This window comes from Mus musculus, chromosome 15 (assembly GCF_000001635.26).
Source record: "Mus musculus strain C57BL/6J chromosome 15, GRCm38.p6 C57BL/6J".
NCBI lineage: Eukaryota > Metazoa > Chordata > Mammalia > Rodentia > Muridae > Mus > Mus musculus.
The window spans coordinates 12,060,575-12,080,993 of record NC_000081.6 but is presented as its reverse complement, the minus strand read 5'-3'; the positions used below and the strand labels follow the sequence as shown (position 1 = coordinate 12,080,993).

Here is a 20,419-nt window from a genome sequence, read left to right as displayed (position 1 = left end):
ATGCGTTTATGCATAAGGTCTCTGTGACATGAGAGAAACCTACGGGAAAGGTGAATAAAGGCAGCAGCTTCAAACTCTGGCTTGCCTAGCGTCTTCAGCAACAACAAAGAGATCTTGAGAGAAGTGACAAGACAAAGAGAAGCAGTTCTAGACTTGGAAGGGTAGGAATTGTGAAGAGAAAGAGATGGAGGAGAAACTAGAGGGTTCTGATTTGCTTTCAGTTTCCTCTGATGCCCATGCTGGCTGATGAGGTCAACGGCCATTAAAAGTGTGCATCCTGCTAGACATGGTAGCATATACTTTTAATCTCAGCATTCTGAAGGCAGAGGCAGGAAGATCTCCATGAGTTTGAGGCAAGCCAGGTCTACAAAGCAAATTCCAGGCCAGAAAAGGCTACATAGTGAGATTGTGTTGAAGAAGAAGAAGGAGGAGGAGGAGGAGGAGGAAGAGGAGGAGGAGGAAGAGGAAGAGGAGGAGGAGGAAGTCCATCTTTATTTTTCTATTGATTTATTCACTTTACATCCTGATTTATTCACTTTACAGCTTCTCCCTCCTCCCAGTCACCCTCTCACACAACCTTCCCCCACCCCCTCTTTATCTCCTTTGAGAAGGGAGACTCACCCCACATCCTTTAAATCCCAACACATCAATTTACTGCAAGACTAGGCGCATCTTCTCCCACTGAGGCCAGACATGGCAGCCCAGATAAGGGAATGGGATCCACAGGCAGGCAACAGATTTAGGGACAGCCCTGCTCCAGGTGTTGGGGGACCTGCATGAAGACCAAGCAGCACGTAAGTGTTCAGGGCCTGGGTTCACCCCGTGCCTGCTCTTTGGTTGGTGGTTCAGTCTCTGGGAACCCTCAAGGGTTCAGGCCAGTTGACTCTGTTAGGAAAGGGAGGGGTCCATCTTGCTTCAGGCAAGTAAAGACTTTTTTTTTTCTTCTTGCAACTGCTTCTTTTTTTCCTCTAGCTTCACAAGCTTTACCGTTTTGAGGGAGGTGGGTTCTCCTTTTCATACCCCTTGGCTACCATCTGTCAGGCGAAGAACGCTTAACTCTCTAACAAATGAAGGACAGAATGCCCTCCGTGCTAGGGACTAGGTGCCCGAGTGGCACTGACCACAAAGGATCTGTAGCTGCAGAGCTGCTTGACCTATGACCCTTCAGAGAGGAGGGCAGACGTAGTCTCACCTTCTTGTACTCTTTGTTTGCCAGCATAGATGGAGAGGAAGTAGATGTGAGTCTAACTTGGAATGCTATACCAGCTACGGGGGAGGAAAGATAATTTCTCTTCAACCCTCAGACACTCATGGCTGGGACGCTGTTAGTGAGAGGCTCCCTGAGCCTGCCTAGATGTTAGGATATGGCTGGCTGTGGCTATTTAGGTTCCCCCAGCAGCAACCCCAAATGAGGATTTGAGTGCAAGAGGTAGATTCGAGAGTCAAACCATTCTCCTTTGATTCTTCATCTCCATTCTCCTGGTAGAGAATGGCTCTACACCTGGCTCAACAAAGCCCTTGGTGAGTTCAAGTTTCCTCTGTGAGCTACAGCTTTCAGGAGGAAGTGTTCAGAATAACAGAGCATGCTTCAGAATTATCTAGAATTATCCTAGCTCTGGCTAAAGAAGCTCGGGGCCGTGCCCATTTATTTATTCCCTATTGGCTGAAGTTTGCTTCTGGAGGCGATCTCCAGAACTTCCTGATTGCTCCATCTGCAGGTCACAGAGAAGGCTGCTGGGGCCAACAAAGCTCTTTCTGAGGGGAGCATAGTGTCTGTGGGAGGAATCAAGGAGAGATTGGGACACCAACCCAGCCACAAAAATGTTTGGCCTACAACTTGTTCTGCCTGCAAGATGTGCTGAGGTAGAGATGGCACAGAACTTGTGGGAGTGGACAACAATGACTGGTCCAACTTGAGACCTATGCCACAAGAGGGAGCCCACCTGTGACACTGCCTGGGGTTGGGGGGTGGGAACCAGAGGACAGATAGCCCAGAGACCTGGGTTAGAGCTAAACATGACTGGAAAAGAAAAGTCAATGAGATGATTCCCAATGACATCTGCTGCACTCATCAGAGAGGCTCCACCAAGCAACCAATGGGAGCAGATGCAGAGACCCACAGCCAAACACTGAGATTTCGGGGAATCTCATGGAAGAGCGGGAGGAAGGATTGTAGGAGCCAGAGGGGACAAGGCCACCACCAGAATATGACCCACAGGATCAGCTAATCAGCCCAAAGGGACTCACAGGTACTGAACTAGCAGTCAGGGAGCCTGTATAGGTCTGACCCTCTGCATAGAAGTTAAAGTTGTTTAGCTTGGTGTTCCGTGGGACTCATAATAGTGGGAGCAGGGACTGTTTCTGACTCTTGACTGTTTTGGGGACCCCTTTCCTTCTACTGGTTGCCTCAACAGTCTTCATATGAGGTAAGTGTGTAGCCTTATTTTATCTCAATATGCTATGTTTGGCTGAAGGCTCTGGGAGGCCTGCTGTATTTTGAAGGGAAATGGAGGAACAGTGGGTCTGGGGGAGAAGAGAGGTGGAAGAAGGGTATAGGAGAAGATGAGGGAGGGGATTGTATGAGAGAAGAATAAATAAATAAATAAATAAATAATAAAGGATCAAGGGCATGTGTGTCAGGTACTCAGATCCAACTTGACTTCGCTCTAATCCTGTCCCAAGTGTGAATACTTTGAGAAGGTGCAGAAAAACATCACTTAAGAAAGGAATTAGGGACTGGAGAGATGGCTCTGCAGTTAAGATCACTTGTTGATCTTGCAGAGAATCAAATTCTCTTCTCAGCATCTATGCGGCAGATACAACCGTCCATAGATCTTTGAAACTCAGAGGGCACAAGTCAGACACCTGGTGCACAGGCATACATGCAAACAAGATAGTCATACCATACAAAATAAAAATAATCTTTTTTAAAAAGAAAGAAGTCAGCTTACCTTAATGTGAAACGTGAACTAAGTACTTGGGACTTCTGTTTTTTGAGTTCCACACACTAGTGTTTTGTTTTTACCGGGACCAGCTACATAATTTATACAACTCGGCACAACATGAAGATGGTTGGGCTCTATGCAGAAACAATGTCAAGATATCAACAGCAAGGCATGAACAAGGGGTGAGGCTGTTCTATGCATATGTCCTGTGCAGTTCTACAGCTCATACTCTCTGAAGCTGGCCGGCTCCCCGATCTGGAGCATTTGGGAAATCTTACAGGTGGCTTTACATCTTTTAAGATGCTCCAGTCTTAGCCGGGTAGGTCTCAATCGTGAATTTATTGTTCTTTATGCATCTTTTCTTTCTTTTTTTTTCTTCTTTTCTTTTCTTTTCTTTTTGTTTTGTTTTTGTTTTTGTTTTTTTCGAGACAGGGTTTCTCTGTGTAGCTCTGGCTGTTCTGGAACTCACTCTGTAGACTTTTCTTTTATGGATTTAACTTTTTCTCTCTCATTCCTGACAGTGAAGATGCAAGCAGACTGGCATTCTTTCCAAGCGCCTCAGGGCCCATCTTCCTGATTTCAACCCAAAACAGGACTGTTCCTGGATTAACTGCTGATGAAATCACACAACGTGAAGAGAGTGTAAGACAAGTTTTTGTTTTTGTTTTCTAGTTTGGAGTTCATTCTTTTTATTAGATATTTACTTTATTTACATTTCAAATGTCCCCTTTCCTGGTTTCCCCTCCAAAACCCCCCTATCTCCTCCCTGCTCCCCCTGCTCACCAACCCATCCACTCTTGCTTCCTGGCCATGGTATTCTCCTATACTGGGGCATTGAGCCTTCACAGCACCAAGGGCCTCTCCTCCCATTGATGACTGTCTAGGCCATCCTCTGCTATACATATGCAGTTAGAGCCATGAGTCCCACCATGTGTATACTTTGGTTAGTGGTTTAGTCCTTGGGAGCTCTGAGAGTACTGGTTAGTTCATATTGTTGTTCCTTCTATGGGGCTGCAGACCCCTTCAGCTCCTTGGGTCCTTTCTCTAGCTTAAGACAGATTTTTAATCTCTCTATTGGAATTAGCTTCCAGGCTGTTCTGTGGGTTCTTTGCTTCGCTTGTCTTGTCTCCTGCATCTCGTTACCCCTAAATTAGTCTCGTCATTGAGAAAACAGATCATATCAGACTAACAGTGATTCTGGCTGTGGCCTGTCAGAAATGCAGCTCCAGCTGGAAAGATGGACCAGAGGAAGTAGATCAGAAAGGGTTAAGTCACGAGAGAGTGCAAATGTCAAAACAGTAGGGTTAGGTTAAGGAGTCTGAACAAGAGAAACAAGGTCTGACACCTCTGTCTTCAGTGTCTAATCTCCCGACATATTCCTAAGTGGTCCTAGGAGGTGAGGGGACAGGAGATTCTATATGACTTAATTTCTACACCTAGCCTTGAAGCAGTGTTGAGACATGTCCCCCTCCCCAAATAACAAAACCAACCCAACAAAAATGATCCCCCAAACTTTTATGTCTCCACCTCCCTTTTCCTTCTGCCTTGGTCATACTTAGGGATGTCCAGAGGCCATTGTTTGATGGTTTCACATATTCTCCCACAGGCTCTCTTCTCAGCAGTATCTAGCGAGCATCTTTGGAAGTTTGAAGTACTGACCCCCATAGATCAGAGGACAGCTGTGTTGTCTGACCACTATGACAGAGATGGCAAATTCCTCCAGGGCAAAAGAGACACAGGCTTGTTAGTGGCTCTTTCACTAGCTGAGGGTTTCACACTGAGTATTCCAAAGTGATCTGTACTGGCCAGCTCTTATTGCACCCTTGAGAGTTGAGGGGCAAGGGAACTGATGGGAACCTGGGGTTATGAGGCCTGCATGGATGGGAGTGGATAGAGCTTGCAAGTCAGGAGCCTCAAAGCTGCAGGAGTGGCAGATGTTTAGGGGCAGGTGGACCAGCTACCATTTTCCCTCTGGGTCAGACACTGTCTATGTTTCTAAAGGCAGCACGTCTTTAGCCTCTGAAGTCCCTTAGCTGTTAATACTTCTTTTCTCTTTTCTCCCTTTACTGTTGTCTGGATGGAGTTTCAGGTGTCGAAGGTGCTAATTATTAATGTGTGTGCTCCAATTTCCCTGCAAAGCTCCATTTGCATGTCAGTATAACTGAAATAACACAGGGAGAACTTTTTGAGCTGCTTAGTGGCATCGTAAATATAATACAGCATTCAACTAGTAAGTTGCAAAGCATAATGAATCATAAAAAGGAATCTTTGATTGGGCATGGTAGTGGCACACGCCTGTAGTCTCAGGGTTTGGGAGGTCAGGGTCTCGAAGTCATCCACGGCTGCTACTGAGTCTTAGGTCAGTGTGCGCTACATGACAACCTATCATACAATAAAACATCACAACACAGCACACACACAGATAGCACAGCACACATACACTTACACACAGCACACAGACACTCACACAAGTGCACACATAGCACACGTGAACACACAGAACACACACCCATGCACAGACACAGCACACACACACACACACACACACACACACACACACTCACCCATGCACAGACACAGCACACATACACACTCACCCATGCACAGACACAGCACACACACACACTCATCCATGCACAGACACAGCACACACACACACATTCACCCATGCACAGACACAACACACACACACATACACACACACTCACCCATGCACAGACACAACACACACACACTCACCCATGCACAGACACACACACACACACACATTCACCCATGCACAGACACAACACACACACACACACCACACACTCACCCATGCACAGACACAGCACACACACACACACACACACACACACACACACCACACACTCACCCATGCACAGACACAGCACACACACACACACCACACACTCACCCATGCACAGACACAGCACACACACACACACACACACACACACACACACACACACACACCACACTCACCCATGCACAGACACAGCACACACACACACTCACCCATGCACAGACACAGCACACACACACACATTCACCCATGCACAGACACAGCACACACACACACACACACACACACCACACACTCACCCATGCACAGACACAGCACACACACACACACACACACACACACACACACACACCACACACTCACTCATCCACAGACACAGCATACATGTACACTCACACATGCACACACTTTTGCTGATTCCAGAATGTCTCCTGCTTGCCATACCAGATTCTCACCACAGGGCCTACATCACTGTATAAAGATAAAAGGATTTTTTTTCCCAGGAGCACAGGAAGGCAGGGAAGTGATGTGCTCCGCTGTAGATCTCTGGGTCACCCCTGTGGATTGGCTCTCAGAGCATCCTTCCATGAATTCCTGATCACAGGGCCTAGGCAGCAGCCGCTGGCTACATTCCTTTGCGGTTAACACTTGGCACAAGATTGTAGCCATATTGCGTTTTATGTTGCTATAACTAAATACCACAGGCAATAACTAATGAAAAATAGAGGTTTGTGCGATTCATTGTTCTGAAGACTGGGAAGTTCAAATGAGATGGCTGATGGGAATACGCCTCTGGATCCTAAGGTGAGCCAGCTTATAAGAAGACAGAGCTAGCAAGCCACTGAGAGCCCCCTTCTCATATCAAAGCCACACTTGAAATAACCATGAATCCAGCAAACCACCAATTTTATGAATGGGTCAGCCCATTTTGTAAAGGCAGGGTACTAGTGACCAATCACCTCTCTACATTGCTCTCTCTTAATATTTCACAATAGCAATCGTGTTAATCAGCTTGTCATCACAGTGACAAAATACCGTGGATACCACCTTAAAGAAGGAATATTTGGCTCATGATTTCAGAGGCTTCAGTTTGTGGTTGGCTAATTCCATTGCTTTGAGTGTTAGGACAAGGCAGAAATATGGTGGTGGAAGGCCAATGACACAGGAAACCTGTTTCCTTGTAGCAGTGTGAAAGGCAAGACAAGGGGTGGCGGGATGGAGGTGCACACCTAAAGTGATGTAGTTTTTCTACCTGGGCCCCACCTCCTAAGAGCCCATTCAGCTACAGGCTTATATCAGTTATCTGTTGCTGTGCCAAAATGCTTGACAAAACCAAGTTAAAGAAGGAAGGTTTATTTTGGATGTTACTGTCCACATGCAGGAAGCAGAGAGAGATGAACACCAGGGGTCAGTTCATGACCTCCTTTTGTTAACTCTGGGAGCCATGGGATGATGATACTGCCTGCATCTGTGTGTCCTGCCTCTTGTGATGGTTTGTCTCAAGTGATAGCTTGCTCAGACCCAGAATCACCTGGGAGACAGGCTGTTGGGCATGCCTTTGGGAACTCTCTTGATTAGGTTAATGGAGACAGCAAGACCGGTCCACTGTGGGTGGAACCATCCCCTGGCTTGGGATCTGCACTGCATGAAAAGGAGAAAAGGAGCTGAGAACCAGTGTCCACCGCTCTCTGCTTCCTGGATGCCATGTGACCGGTTGTTTCAAGCTCCTGATGCTGTGACTTCCCCACAATGATGCATTACAACTTTGAACTCTGTGCCAAAGAAAACTCTTCTTTCCCAAGTTGCTTCTGTCTGAGTATTTTATCCCAGCAACAGAATGGTAAGCATGGTACTCCTTTCTGGGCACATACTCATAGCCACAGCCAGAGGTGTGTCTCCTGGCGATTTCACTACTTTGAGGGTGTTTCAGCTAATATTAATCCCAGCAAAGTCCTACTTGTGGGTGAAGAGACATCTTTCAAGGTGGAAAGCTGTGGTAGAGTTTTTCTCTAGAACAGCTGTGGTAGAGTTTCTGCCGCTGTATGCACGCTGGCATGGCTGCTGCTATCCTGTACAACGTGATTGTATTAATCATAAAGCGGTACTTAAGCCTCAGTGTAGCTCAGCAATAGAGTGCTCGCCTGGCACACAAAGGCCTGTATTTGATCTGCAATGCTGGGGGAAAAAAGTAGAAAATTATACCTAAATCTGCCCAAAACACTTTGATTCCATCTGTTTAAAAAAACTGCCATTTGCATACTAATATATTAGAACAAGACACCATCTGCTGGAAGCTGTAATAAATAAATCTAAGATGTCTACAGTGTAGTTCACAGTCCTGTAAGGCATGGTAAGTGGTGTGCAGTGTTAGCAGCCAGTAATGATTAGAAGATTCTACCCCGCTTGTTTCCTAGTTCAAGACTGGTTTCCTGGTCCCTTATGTCACAAATAGGCTTTTATTCCAATTCCCTGGGCACTTAGCTGGTGCTATCGTCTAGATCTGAAATGTCCCCAGAGGTCCTCATGTTAAAGGCTTAGCAGCTTTGGTCAGTGGCAGAAACCTTGAGAGGTGGGGCCTATTGGCAGATGTTCAGGTCTTTGAGAGTGTTCCCTCAAATGAGTTTTTGGTACCATGGTCTCTACCTCTTTCTTTTCTGCCTCACCCTGGGTTACTGATGACTCTGAGGTAAACTGCCAAGTTTGATCTCCTGCAGACCCAAAAGCAACAGGACCAAGTGATCATAGACTGGTGTTTATAAAATTGTAAGCCAGAACAATCCTTTTCTCTCTATACACCAATTTTTCTCAGGCATTTGCTATGATAACAGAGAGCCAACTTATGGAGGTTTCCAGTCTGCCCACTAACAATTGTGACGCAGAAGATAGAGAAGGTTGTATCCGTGAGGAGGGAGAAAGAGAATTTGATGAGACTTTGAGGTTTATAGAAAGAAGATAAATGTCTCATAAGAAGCAGCACAGAGAGAGGGCTGCTGAGACCACTATGCTAGTTGGTTTATGTGACCATGACACAAACCTAGACATACTTGGGTAGAGAGAATCTGTTTTTTACAAATTATTTTTATCTTTTGAGATTATTACATAATTACATAATTATACTAGTTCCTTCTTTCCCTCCCTCCAGACCTCCCTCCTCCATATTTGAAAGGGGTACCTCCCTACTCTCTTTCAGATTCATGGTCTTTTTTCATTAATTGTTGTTTTATGCACATACACACATGCTCACACGTACCCACTCATACTCCTAACTATAACTTGTTCAGTTTGTATAATGTTACATATATGTATGTTTTTCAGGGCTGCCCACTCAGAATAGGATAGCCAGTCAGTGAGCTCTTCCCTGGAGAAGACATTTCTCCTGCTCTCAGGGTTCCTTAGTTGCCCTGTTGTAATAGCGTCTTCCATTTTCCTGATGTAACTGTCATCTTAGAGGTTTGCTGCCTCCATCTGCAAACCCAGGCCTAGTGCTGGAAGCTTCTGGTCTCTGTACAATCTTATCGAGGCTTACAGTATTTTCAGCCTCTGAGACTTACTGCGGAATAAGCTCACCCTTTCTAGCTCTTTCTGGTCTTTTGCTGACTGTTTCAACTCAGCTGTTCTGGCTCAAATCCCTCTTCAAGCTGACAGATTCATTTTGGCTTCTCTCTCGGACTCTGACTGAATTGCTCTCCTTGGCTTCAAACTAACTCTGGCAATCTGTTGTAGTCTTCTGGCTCCTTCTCATTCTCTGACTCATTCTGTCTTCACCTGTGTCTAGCTTGTTCTCTCTCTGCAAACTGTCTCTCTATAATGTCCTGGTAAAATTTTTCTCCTCTCCCTCCTCTGCACTGCTCTCTTAAGCAGCACCCCTTTCTTCTCTCTTCTCATGAGAGTTGGGCGTATCCTATTCTGTCAAATCTCTCTCTGATTCATCACTTTGTCTGCCACTCAATTAGTGTTACTTTCCAACATTGGTGCTTTTTTCTACAAACCAACTTTACCTTCTGTGGTGGTTTGTATATTCTTGGACCAAGGAATGGCACCATTTGGAAGTGTGGCCTTGTTGGAATAGGTGTGACCTGGTTGGAGTAGGTGTGTCACTGTGGGTGTGGGCTTAAGATCCTCACCCTAGTTGCCTGGAAGTCAGTCTTCCACTAGCAGCCTTTGGATGAAGATGTAGAACTCTCAGCTTCTCCTGTACCATGCCTGCCTGGATGCTGTCATGCTCCCACCTTGATGGTAATGGACTGAACCTCTGAATCTGTAAGCCAGCCCCAATTGGTTTTTTTGTTTTTTGTTTTTGTTTTTGTTTTTTTAATAAGACTTGCCTTGGTCATGGTGTCTGTTCACAGCAGTAAAACCCTAACTAAGACACCTTCATTGTTTGAGATTAAAGGTGTGTACTAAAGCTGAGTCACACCACAAGTAGAAACTGGTTTTTCCAGTAAACAACACAATCTCAGGGTTCACAGTGTGGTCAAATATCCTGCAACAGCCTGTGGTTCTTTGAGTAGGGTTGACCAAGGGTTGTTCCCGTTTCTTTAGCCTGTCTATCGGTGTCATCCTGGCTCTGCTCTTTAGACAGTCATGTCAGGAAGACTACGAGTATAGCCTCTGACATTTCTAGGAGACACAATCTCACAGTGAACTCCCTGGTCCACTGGCTCTTTCTACTTCAGGAAGAAGGAATCTTAATTAAGAAAATGGCTCCATAAGATTGGCCTATAGGCAAGTTGGTAGGGCATTTTCTTGATTAATGATTGACTTGGGAGGGCCCAGCTCATTGCACATGTTGTCAACTATGGTTCACTGGTCCTGAGTTGTATGAGAAAGCTGGCTGAACAAGCCACAAGGAGCAAGCCAGTAGCAGAACTCCTCCGTGGCTTCTGGTTTAGGTCTTACTTGTGTACAATGATGGAGTATGACTTGAGAATCGTACTCTTTTCTCCCCTAGTTGCTTTTGGTCATGGGGCTTTGTCACAGCAATAGAAGCCCTAACTAGGACAACGGTGCAACAATGGTACTTGCCACTAAGCCTTATGGATGGTCTGAGTTTGACTCCCAGGTACCACATGGTAGAAGGAACCAGCTAATTCTTAGCTGTTGTTCTCTGTCTCACCAGCTGCAGCACTTGGGAGAGCCAGCCCTACCTCTTGTCTGCTGTGTGTGGTGTGGATGAGGGGAGAGGCCCTCCTTCCCTCCATCACCCCTTGCCACCTGCGGCATGTGGAAGAGTTGGTCCCAGGGTCACGAGAGTGGCCCTGTCCCTCATCAGCTGCAATACTGGTGAGAGGGGCACTGTTCCTGGGGAGCAGGGCAGAACTGGCCCCAGTGGGGGGTGGGGGGGGGTTTGCAGGCCCTAAGAGTCTGAGGGCAAGAGAGGTAGGCTGACCAGCTGAAATACCTCTCGGGTCCAGATCCAGGGCTTTGAATTGGCCCACTCCCACATCTACCCCACTGATGAACTAACTGCTGGGGTGCACAAAGGGCTCCTACAGATCCTATAGGTCCTACCCATCCAAAACTACACAATCTCCATGACACAGAGCAACAACAAGATATCTGAGAGGAGTCCCAATGAGTTTCCAGTATTGATAGAGTAGCAGAAGCCAGAGGCCTCGGACCAGACCAACAAGTCATTGCAATGAACATTTGCATGCAAAGAAGTGTGGACGAAAGGGTGTCCTGTGGGACACACTATGACACACTACAGCTTCCACAATGAGATTGTTTTTCTCTGTTTGGGGGGGGGGATTAGTTTACAAGGGTGGAGAGCGGGTACAAGGGGGGGGGAGTGGGATTGAGGTGCATGGTGTGAAATTCACATGGAGCCAATAAAAATGTTTAAAAGATAAAGTTGTTCTCTGACCTCTACATGTGCTCAGTGAAGCACACAGATCTCCCTCTCTCAAATAAATAAATAATTGCAATGGAAAAAAAAAACCATAAAAAAGAAACTCAGAGCCGCCAGAGGTGTCCACCTTCACTCCCAGTACTTGGGAAGCTGAAGCAGGAAGATCCTAAGCATAAAACACCCTGGGCTGCAGAGTAACACCTCGCCTGAAAAACCAGACCTAAACGCACCTATACACTTGCACACACACAAAACAAGAGAGGGAGGGAGGGAGGGAGGGACGGAGGGAGACAGAGAGAGGGGGAGGGCAGAGGCAGACAGAGACAGCTCTTCCTAACAGCATAGGTTCATTTTGGAAGGATGTATATATACTAAGTTCTACGAAAGAGACATATTAAGTTCCACAAAGGAGAGTCACAATTTCCACAGAAGGGACAACATATATTCGCTTGAGAAATAAACACAACAGAGATCTTGAAACCAGCAAAAGATTCTTTTACGTAGATTTACAACCCACCAGTTGCATGCCTTTAAACATAAATGCCTCTGCAATCACCCCACCCCCACCCCCGTTGGAAAGGAAATAACTGTCTGATGCAGCCTGCACATGGCTTTCTGATGAAGTGCAGACAGAGTCTGGGCAGTCTTCCTCAGAGGGTCCTCAAGAGAGCTGAAGATTTGGGCCTTTTTTCTTCTCTGCTTTAAGGACTTTCTTCCAGGTTTCCTACCTTTGTGTGCAGGCGTGCAGTTTTGAATGGTTTAAGACAGATTGCTGCTCCTTCCTTGGCTTGTTTCCCCCTCCCCCCAATATTTGCCTCACTAGGAGTTGTAAATGTTTAGTCCAGCATGCCAGGCAAGCACTGTGCCTGGGCCTCTCTCCCTTTCCTAACTGTCTTCTAATTTTTTTTAAGTCCTCAAACTTGCAGTAAAAACTGAGTAGGGACGGAGGACACTTGGTTTTGATGTAAAGAGTCTATCTCCTTCTACAGTATGCTTTGAATTCACTTGAAGATGGCGGAAGGAACTCCCTAAAGACAACAGGGGAAGCCACTCTCCATGTTCTGCCCTCCTTGCATTTATCCCTCAGCCTTGCTGTAGCAGGTTTTATTTTATTTTATTTTTTCCAGAACACTTGACCCCTCCCTCAGCCTGAACTTGCAGCTTCATCCCCGATTTTCCTGGATGGACCCAGGGCTTTGAGCCAGGAAAGTGCTGGAAAGAACAGGATTGCCCTGGGGGAGTGGCAGAGGTAGGGATCCAAATCCCTGACATATCCCAGCTTAAAAAGTCATCAGGATACTTTATTAAGAAGCTTGTCTGCCTCATTGTGTTATTTGGATCCATTTCGACTCTAACCCTGGGAGGAAGAAGGGAGGGAGGGAGGGGGAGAAAGGGAGAGAGAGAGAGACAGAGATATAGAGACAGAGACAGAGGGAGGGAGGGAGGGAAGGAGGTAAGGAGGGAGGGAGGGAGGGAGGGAGAGAGAGAGAGAGAAAAGAAAACCTTTCCTACTTCAAATAAAATACCACAGTTGCTAAGTGAAGATTACAAAAGACAGTAAAACAGGCCAAGAAGTGGTGGGAGTTTGAGATGGGGAGAAGGGAGTGTGTTGGGGGCGACAGGATGGAGGCAGTGCTATGGAGCTGACTGTTGAGGTAGAAGGTGGTAGAACCTAATTACACACACACACACACACACACACACACACACACACACACACGCTACAGCATGTATGTAGAAGTCCATGAATATTATTTAAGAGTTGGTTCTTCTACGGTGGGATCTAGGGTTTAAACTCATGTTGTTAGGCCTGGGCAGCAAGTATGTTGTTGTTGTTGTTGTACCTACTTAGCCATGCCCCCAGATCCTTTGAGGATTCATCTCAAGGAGTCCTCTGCTCTCTTTGACAGTGGGTTTGCTCTGTGTACTTTGCCATCTGTATGTGATTGATTCTTCAAGTCTTTGATTTTGATGTCACAGACCTGTAAATACATGGTCCAGATCAAATCAGTAGGATAATTATGCTTCATCGAGTATCCTCAGGCCAGCAACATCTGCATCACTCTGGAACTTACTAGAAATGCGGCTTCATTGGTCTTGCCTGGAGTTACTGAACCAAAACCTCCGGGATGGAGTTCAGAATTCTGCGTTTCAACAAGCCCAGAATTTTGAATCACTGGCTTAAAAATCACAGTTTGTACTGGTCCTACCTGGGCATCCGTTCTCCTGGAATGAACGGCATTCCAGCAAAGGAAGAGAAAACGCTGTTGGTGGACTACATTCTTCTATTACTGTATCTCCGTATGTGTACACTGCTTGCACTATTTACCCTTTGGTTTTCTTGCCCACTCCTAACCCAGAACCGTGCTTTCCGAGGGCATGAATTTTTGCCTTTCATTCCAGTTTCCAGCCCCAGCACAACAGAAGCAATCCAGCAGCCCTTGCTGGCCAGAGGATAAAATATTAAAGTGGCCTCTCCTTTCTAATTGTCCATTCCCTTAACAGCTGCTTCCTGCTGCTTTCCATTCAGGGAACATTTTCACAGTGGCTCCTGTGCGGGAGCCAAGAGCTGTCTCTCCCAGGGAGTCTGAGAGCAATCATCGCTTTTGCATACAGGACAAGTGGAGGCCCTGGCTTCTTGAATGCAGTCGAACCTTCTTGCGCATTCATGTTTTGTTCCGGCTGTCCTCAGAGAACACAGCTATACAATAGCCCAGAAACCGAACATGGTGATTATTAAGCTGAGTTCTCTATGCCAGCTTCTGGCTGGACCTCTCTCTCAGAGGCAGTTGTACACGGAGAGTCAAACGTGATCTGGAAATAAGCCCTCGGGCTGCCTGCCAGAGAATACCGCTAGCAGCAGTTCTTATTTGTTCTGTCTGGCCCAGAGACTTGGACAAACCTCTTGGGTTTTCTAAAGTCGCCTTTATGAGGTGGGGCACTCGGGACAGCAAGTGTAATTGCAGAGTGGTTAAAAGCAAAGGCACGGGGGTCAGGACTAAGATGGCGTGCATGGGGTAGTACTGAATCCAGACCACCAAGTGTCCTTAGGATCCTTCTCTTCCTTACTCAGCAGAGCCTCTTCTTTGGCCTGAATCTCAGGCAAGGTTTCACAGAACAAGCCAGAGGCAATGGCTGCTAGCATCACAGGAGGCCTGGTACCCACAACAGCAAAGGAAACCTTTCTTTCACCACAGTGTGAGAAAAGCCCTCCATCTGATGTGAGGCACAGGGACCTTCCAGTGCAAGCAATTGCTTCAGTTAGCAGTGCACCCAACTCGAAGGAAGAGGAGGAGTACTTAAGCCTGCGCGGTGGGAACGAACCCCTCTCACCAGAATCAGAGAGAGAGAACAAGCCGCCCACCCACCACCCCATACTGTTGCTATCAGGGGAGATGGCTGCCTAGGAGGAAACATCCAGATACCTCAGTCTGTGTGCCACATTGTGCACCCCTGAGTAACACTTCATTTTGTTTATTAAAGACACCCACATACTGCAGAGCTGGCTATCAGTTTCCAAAACAAGGAAGAAAAGTAATGTGTCTCTGAAGGCAGGAAGTGCAGACTCGTACCCACTGTCATAATGTAGGTCCCAGTTTCAGAGGGTTGGGGGTGGGGGAGCACAGACTGGCCATGCACATGCACACACAGACACACAGACACACAGACACACAGACACACACACACACACACACGAGCACACACAGACACAGACACACACACAGACACACACACACACACACACACACACACGAGCACACACAGACACAGACACACACACACACACACACACACACACACACACACACACACACACTTTTTATTATTATAGTGGCAGGAAGATGTCCCAGATTCAGTAGGTGAAGCACTTGTGATTACACCTGACAACCTGACTGAATCCCCAGAACCTATGGCAGAGGGAGAGAACTGATGCCCCACCTGAGATAGATGGATAGATGGATAGATAGATAGATAGATAGATAGATGGATGGATGGATGGATGGATGGATGGATGGATAGATAGATAGATAGATAGATAGATAGAAGATAGATGGATAGATAGATAAGATAAGATAGGTGGATGGGCCGGGCAGTGTGGTGCACACCTTTAATCCCAGCACTCGGGAGGCAGAGGCAGGCGGATTTCTGAGTTCAAGGCCAGCCTGGTCTAGAGTGAGTTCCAGGACAGCCAGAGCTATACAGAGAAACCCTGTCTTGAAAAAACCAAAAAAAAAAAATATAGGTGATGGATGGATAGATAGAAAGATAAGATAAGATAGATGGAGAGAGAGAGAGAGAGAGAGAGAGAGAGAGAGAAAGATGGCCGGGCGTGGTGGCACACGCCTTTAATCCCAGCACTTGGGAGGCAGAGGCAGGCAGAGCTATACAGAGAAACCCTGTCTCAAAAAACAAAAACTAAAACAAACAAAAACAAAAACAAAAAAAAGAAAGAAAGAAAGAAGGAAAGAAAGAAAAGTAGATAAAATACACAAGAGCCCCAGGTTATCTTTGGGAACCTTTCTTTCCAGAGTCTAGGAGGAAGTGGGGTTTCGTTACCCAAGGACACACCCGTGGTGGTTCTTTGACAGGCTTGCATTATGTAAGCCTTTGCTTTTTGCAATGCCCTTTTCCATGAAACATCTTGTTTGTTTGTTTGTTTGTTTTTGTTTTTGTTTTTTCAAGACAGGGTTTCTCTGTATTGAAACCTCTGATTTTGATCATATGTATGCCCGGTGATGTATCGGCATAAGTTGGTAAATAAGGAAGTCTCCCTAAAAGTTCATCCAAAGGACATGATTTGCCTTAACTGCTTGTATACCCCAAACCAGTGCTAGTTGGATTGCCCCGCTGTTTTCCAGCCCCTGCTATATCCATGTTGGGATGGGATGTTGTGCCGAGGTGGCTAAGAGGAGTGATTTACTTTTATTGTTTAAAGCATACATATAGGTGTAGGTTTGGTTGCCGACAGGTTGCTAGGAGCACTTTTAGTTACAATGGTATGTTACGAGCCAAGTGGAGCCTTAGGTTGCTAAGCTTCTCCTGTGCTAGACCTCATCACCATCAACCATGGATTTAACCAACCATGGCTTAAAAGGTATTGGCCTGCTGGGCGTTGGTGGCGCATGCCTTTAATCCCAGCACTCGGGAGGTAGAAGCAGGTGGATTTCTGAGTTCGAGGCCAGCCTGGTCTACAGAGTGAGTTCCAGGACAGCCAGGGCTAAACAGAGAAACCCTGTTTCGAAAAACCAAAAAAAAAAAAAAAAAAAAAAAAAAAAAAGTTATTAGCTTATAAAACTTGCACCAGTATTCAACATATTCAGATCTGGTTTCCTTATTGTTATTATTATTTCCTTAAGAACCACAATAGAATAACCATTTACATAACATTTACATTGTATCAGGGATTTTAATTACTAGAGATATTTAAAGTAGACAGAAGGATCTATGTAGGTTATATAATGTACCTCTGGGCTTTTGGTGTCCTCAGAGAGGCCTAGGAGCCCCTCCCCTTGGGCTCAGATGGATGAGTGTGTGGTTTAGTGGAAGAACTCGCCCAAGTTCTGGGTGCTGAAAAGAAAGCAAAAGGCACCTGAGAGTTCCAGAAATGCTAAAATTTGGGGTGGGGAGGCAGGCCCTCTTGTTGCTGCCCTCTGGTGTAGAGGTTAGGTGAGGAACTGCTGTTTAGAGCTGGCCTTTTGGCGCAGCATGTGCCCAAGTGTGCTTGCCAAGACTCCTACAATCACCCTGACTGTTGACATCAGGCTTCGCCATGCCCCAAGTTACTCCAGGTTGTATAAAATGTAAAACTTTTGGGCTGGAGAGATGGCTCAGAGGTTGAGAGCACTGACTGCTCTTCCAGAGGTTCTGAGTTTGATTTCCAGCAATCACATGGTGGCTCACAACCATCTGTAATGAGATCTGGTGCCCTCTTCTGACATGTAGGCATATATGCAGGCAGAACACTGTATAATCAATCAATCTTAAACAACAACAACAACAAAACAACAACAACAACACCCTTTCCAGGCTGTATTTTGCTGGGAGAGACTCCATTTTACAAGCAGAACTTGACTCCATTTGGGTGCAAATGCAGAAGCCAACTCTGCCCTTGGTTGGCATTTAAACAACAGTATCTGCCTGGTACGATGGTTAAAGCAGAAAGGACTGCACCCTATAAGTTAATCAAGGTACACTGGGGCTAAAGGACCACATGGGAATGGAGAAGTCATACTAGGCTCAATAACTTCCTGGACATGCCAGACTGAGGAATGGGCCACACTTCCTCACCGGGATGCAGTGTTGGGAGCCGCGCCCACATTCGCCGTTACAAGATGGCGCTGACAGCTGTGTTCTAAGTGGTAAACAAATAATCTGCGCATGTGCCAAGGGTATCTTATGACTACTTGTGCTCTGCCTTCCCCGTGACGTCAACTCGGCCGATGGGCTGCAGCCAATCAGGGAGTGACACGTCCGAGGCGAAGGAGAATGCTCCTTAAGAGGGACGGGGTTTCGTTTTTTCTCTCTCTTGCTTTTCTCTCTCTCTTGCTTCGCTCTCTTGCTTCTCTCTCTTGCTTCTCTCTCTTGCTTCGCTCTCTCTTGCTTCTTGCTCTCTTGCTGCTTACACTCTGGCTCCTGAAGATGTAAGAATAAAGCTTTGCCGCAGAAGATTCTGGTCTGTGGTGTTCTTCCTGGCCGGTCGTGAGAACGCGTCTAATAACAATTGGTGCCGAATTCCGGGACGAGAAAAAAACTCGGGACTGGCGCAAGGAGGATCCCTCATTCCGGAACCAGAACTGCGGATCACGTTTATAAAGGTTCCCGTAACACAGACTGTTGAGAAGGATTCAACTGCCGAATTCAGAACTCATCAGCTGGGGAACGGAAGTGAGAAATGGCTTTACCAGGTATGTTTGGCCTTGAACTTTTTCTAGTGTTAGGAGCCCTTTTGTTCCTTTTCACATGTTATATAGTGCTTAAGGCAGGGCTAAAAATTCTAGAGGAAATTCAGGACAAGCTATCAGAAGTAAAGCGGGGAGAGAAAGTAGGAGCAAAAAGAAAATGTAGTATACAAACTAAGTATACAGGCCTTTCCAAGGGTCTTGAACCCGAGGAAAAGTTAAGGTTAGGTAGGAATACCTGGAGAGAGATTAGAAGAAAAAGAGGAAAAAGGGAAAAGAAGAAAGATCAATTAGCGGAGGTCTATAGGAAAAGGAGCCTGTGCTCATCGCTGGATGAGCTCAGGAAGCCAGCTCTTAGTAGTTCTGAAGCAGATGAAGAATTCTCCTCTGAGGAAACAGACTGGGAGGAAGAAGCAGCCCATTACCAGCCAGCTAATTGGTCAAGAAAAAAGCCAAAAGCGGCTGGCGAAGGCCAGTTTGCTGATTGGCCTCAGGGCAGTCGGCTTCAAGGTCCGCCCTATGCGGAGTCCCCGCCCTGCGTAGTGCGTCAGCAATGCGCAGAGAGGCAGTGCGCAGAGAGGCAGTGCGCAGACTCATTCATTCCCCGAGAGGAACAAAGGAAAATAGAACAGGCATTTCCAGTCTTTGAAGGAGCCGAGGGTGGGCGTGTCCACGCTCCGGTAGAATATGTGCAAATTAAAGAAATTGCTGAGTCGGTTCGTAAATACGGAACCAATGCTAATTTTACCTTGGTGCAGTTAGACAGGCTCGCTGGCATGGCACTAACTCCTGCTGACTGGCAAACGGTTGTAAAAGCCGCTCTCCCTAGTATGGGCAAATACATGGAATGGAAAGCGCTTTGGCACGAAGCTGCACAAGCGCAGGCCCGAGCAAACGCAGCTGCTTTGACTCCAGAGCAGAGAGATTGGACTTTTGACTTGTTAACGGGTCAGGGAGCTTATTCTGCTGATCAGACAAACTACCATTGGGGAGCTTATGCCCAGATTTCTTCCACGGCTATTAGGGCCTGGAAGGCGCTCTCTCGAGCAGGTGAAACCACTGGTCAGTTAACAAAGATAATCCAGGGACCTCAGGAATCCTTCTCAGATTTTGTGGCCAGAATGACAGAGGCAGCAGAGCGTATTTTTGGAGAGTCAGAGCAAGCTGCGCCTCTAATAGAACAGCTAATCTATGAGCAAGCCACAAAGGAGTGCCGAGCGGCCATAGCCCCAAGAAAGAACAAAGGCTTACAAGACTGGCTCAGGGTCTGTCGAGAGCTTGGGGGACCTCTCAGCAATGCAGGTTTAGCGGCTGCCATCCTTCAATCCCAAAACCGCTCCATGAGCAGAAATGATCAGAGGACATGTTTTAACTGCGGAAAGCCTGGGCATTTTAAGAAAGATTGCAGAGCTCCAGATAAACAGGGAGGGACTCTCACTCTTTGCTCTAAGTGTGGCAAGGGTTATCATAGAGCTGACCAGTGTCGCTCTGTGAGGGATATAAAGGGCAGAATTCTTCCCCCACCTGATAGTCAATCAACTGATGTGCCAAAAAACGGGTCATCGGGCCCTCGGTCCCAGGGCCCTCAAAGATATGGGAACCGGTTTGTCAGGACCCAGGAAGCAGTCAGAGAGGCGACCCAGGAAGACCCACAAGGGTGGACCTGCGTGCCGCCTCCGACTTCCTATTAATGCCTCAAATGAGTATTCAGCCGGTGCCGGTGGAGCCTATACCATCCTTGCCCCCGGGAACCATAGGCCTTATTCTCGGCCGGGGTTCACTCACCTTGCAGGGCTTAGTAGTCCACCCTGGAGTTATGGATTGTCAACATTCCCCTGAAATACAGGTCCTGTGCTCAAGCCCTAAGGGCGTTTTTTCTATTAGTAAAGGAGATAGGATAGCTCAGCTGCTGCTCCTC

At 46.7% G+C, this 20,419-nt stretch overlaps 1 long non-coding RNA gene across 5 annotated transcripts; it reads left to right on the top strand.

Moving 5' to 3' along the window:
- The first annotated feature begins 521 nt into the window (after positions 1–521).
- On the top strand, positions 522–12,845 carry Gm34759. 5 transcript variants are annotated; one of them, XR_875043.2, is made up of 5 exons: positions 522–3,264; positions 3,467–3,587; positions 7,330–7,591; positions 10,871–11,034; positions 12,730–12,845. It is a non-coding gene; the product is annotated as a predicted gene, 34759 (long non-coding RNA). The 5 variants fall into 5 exon arrangements; XR_875044.2 differs by lacking the exon at positions 12,730–12,845 and having other exon boundaries at positions 522–2,249; positions 3,160–3,264; positions 10,871–11,518; XR_383843.3 differs by lacking the exon at positions 12,730–12,845 and having other exon boundaries at positions 522–2,249; positions 3,035–3,264; positions 10,871–11,518.
- Positions 12,846–20,419: the final 7,574 nt, after the last annotated feature.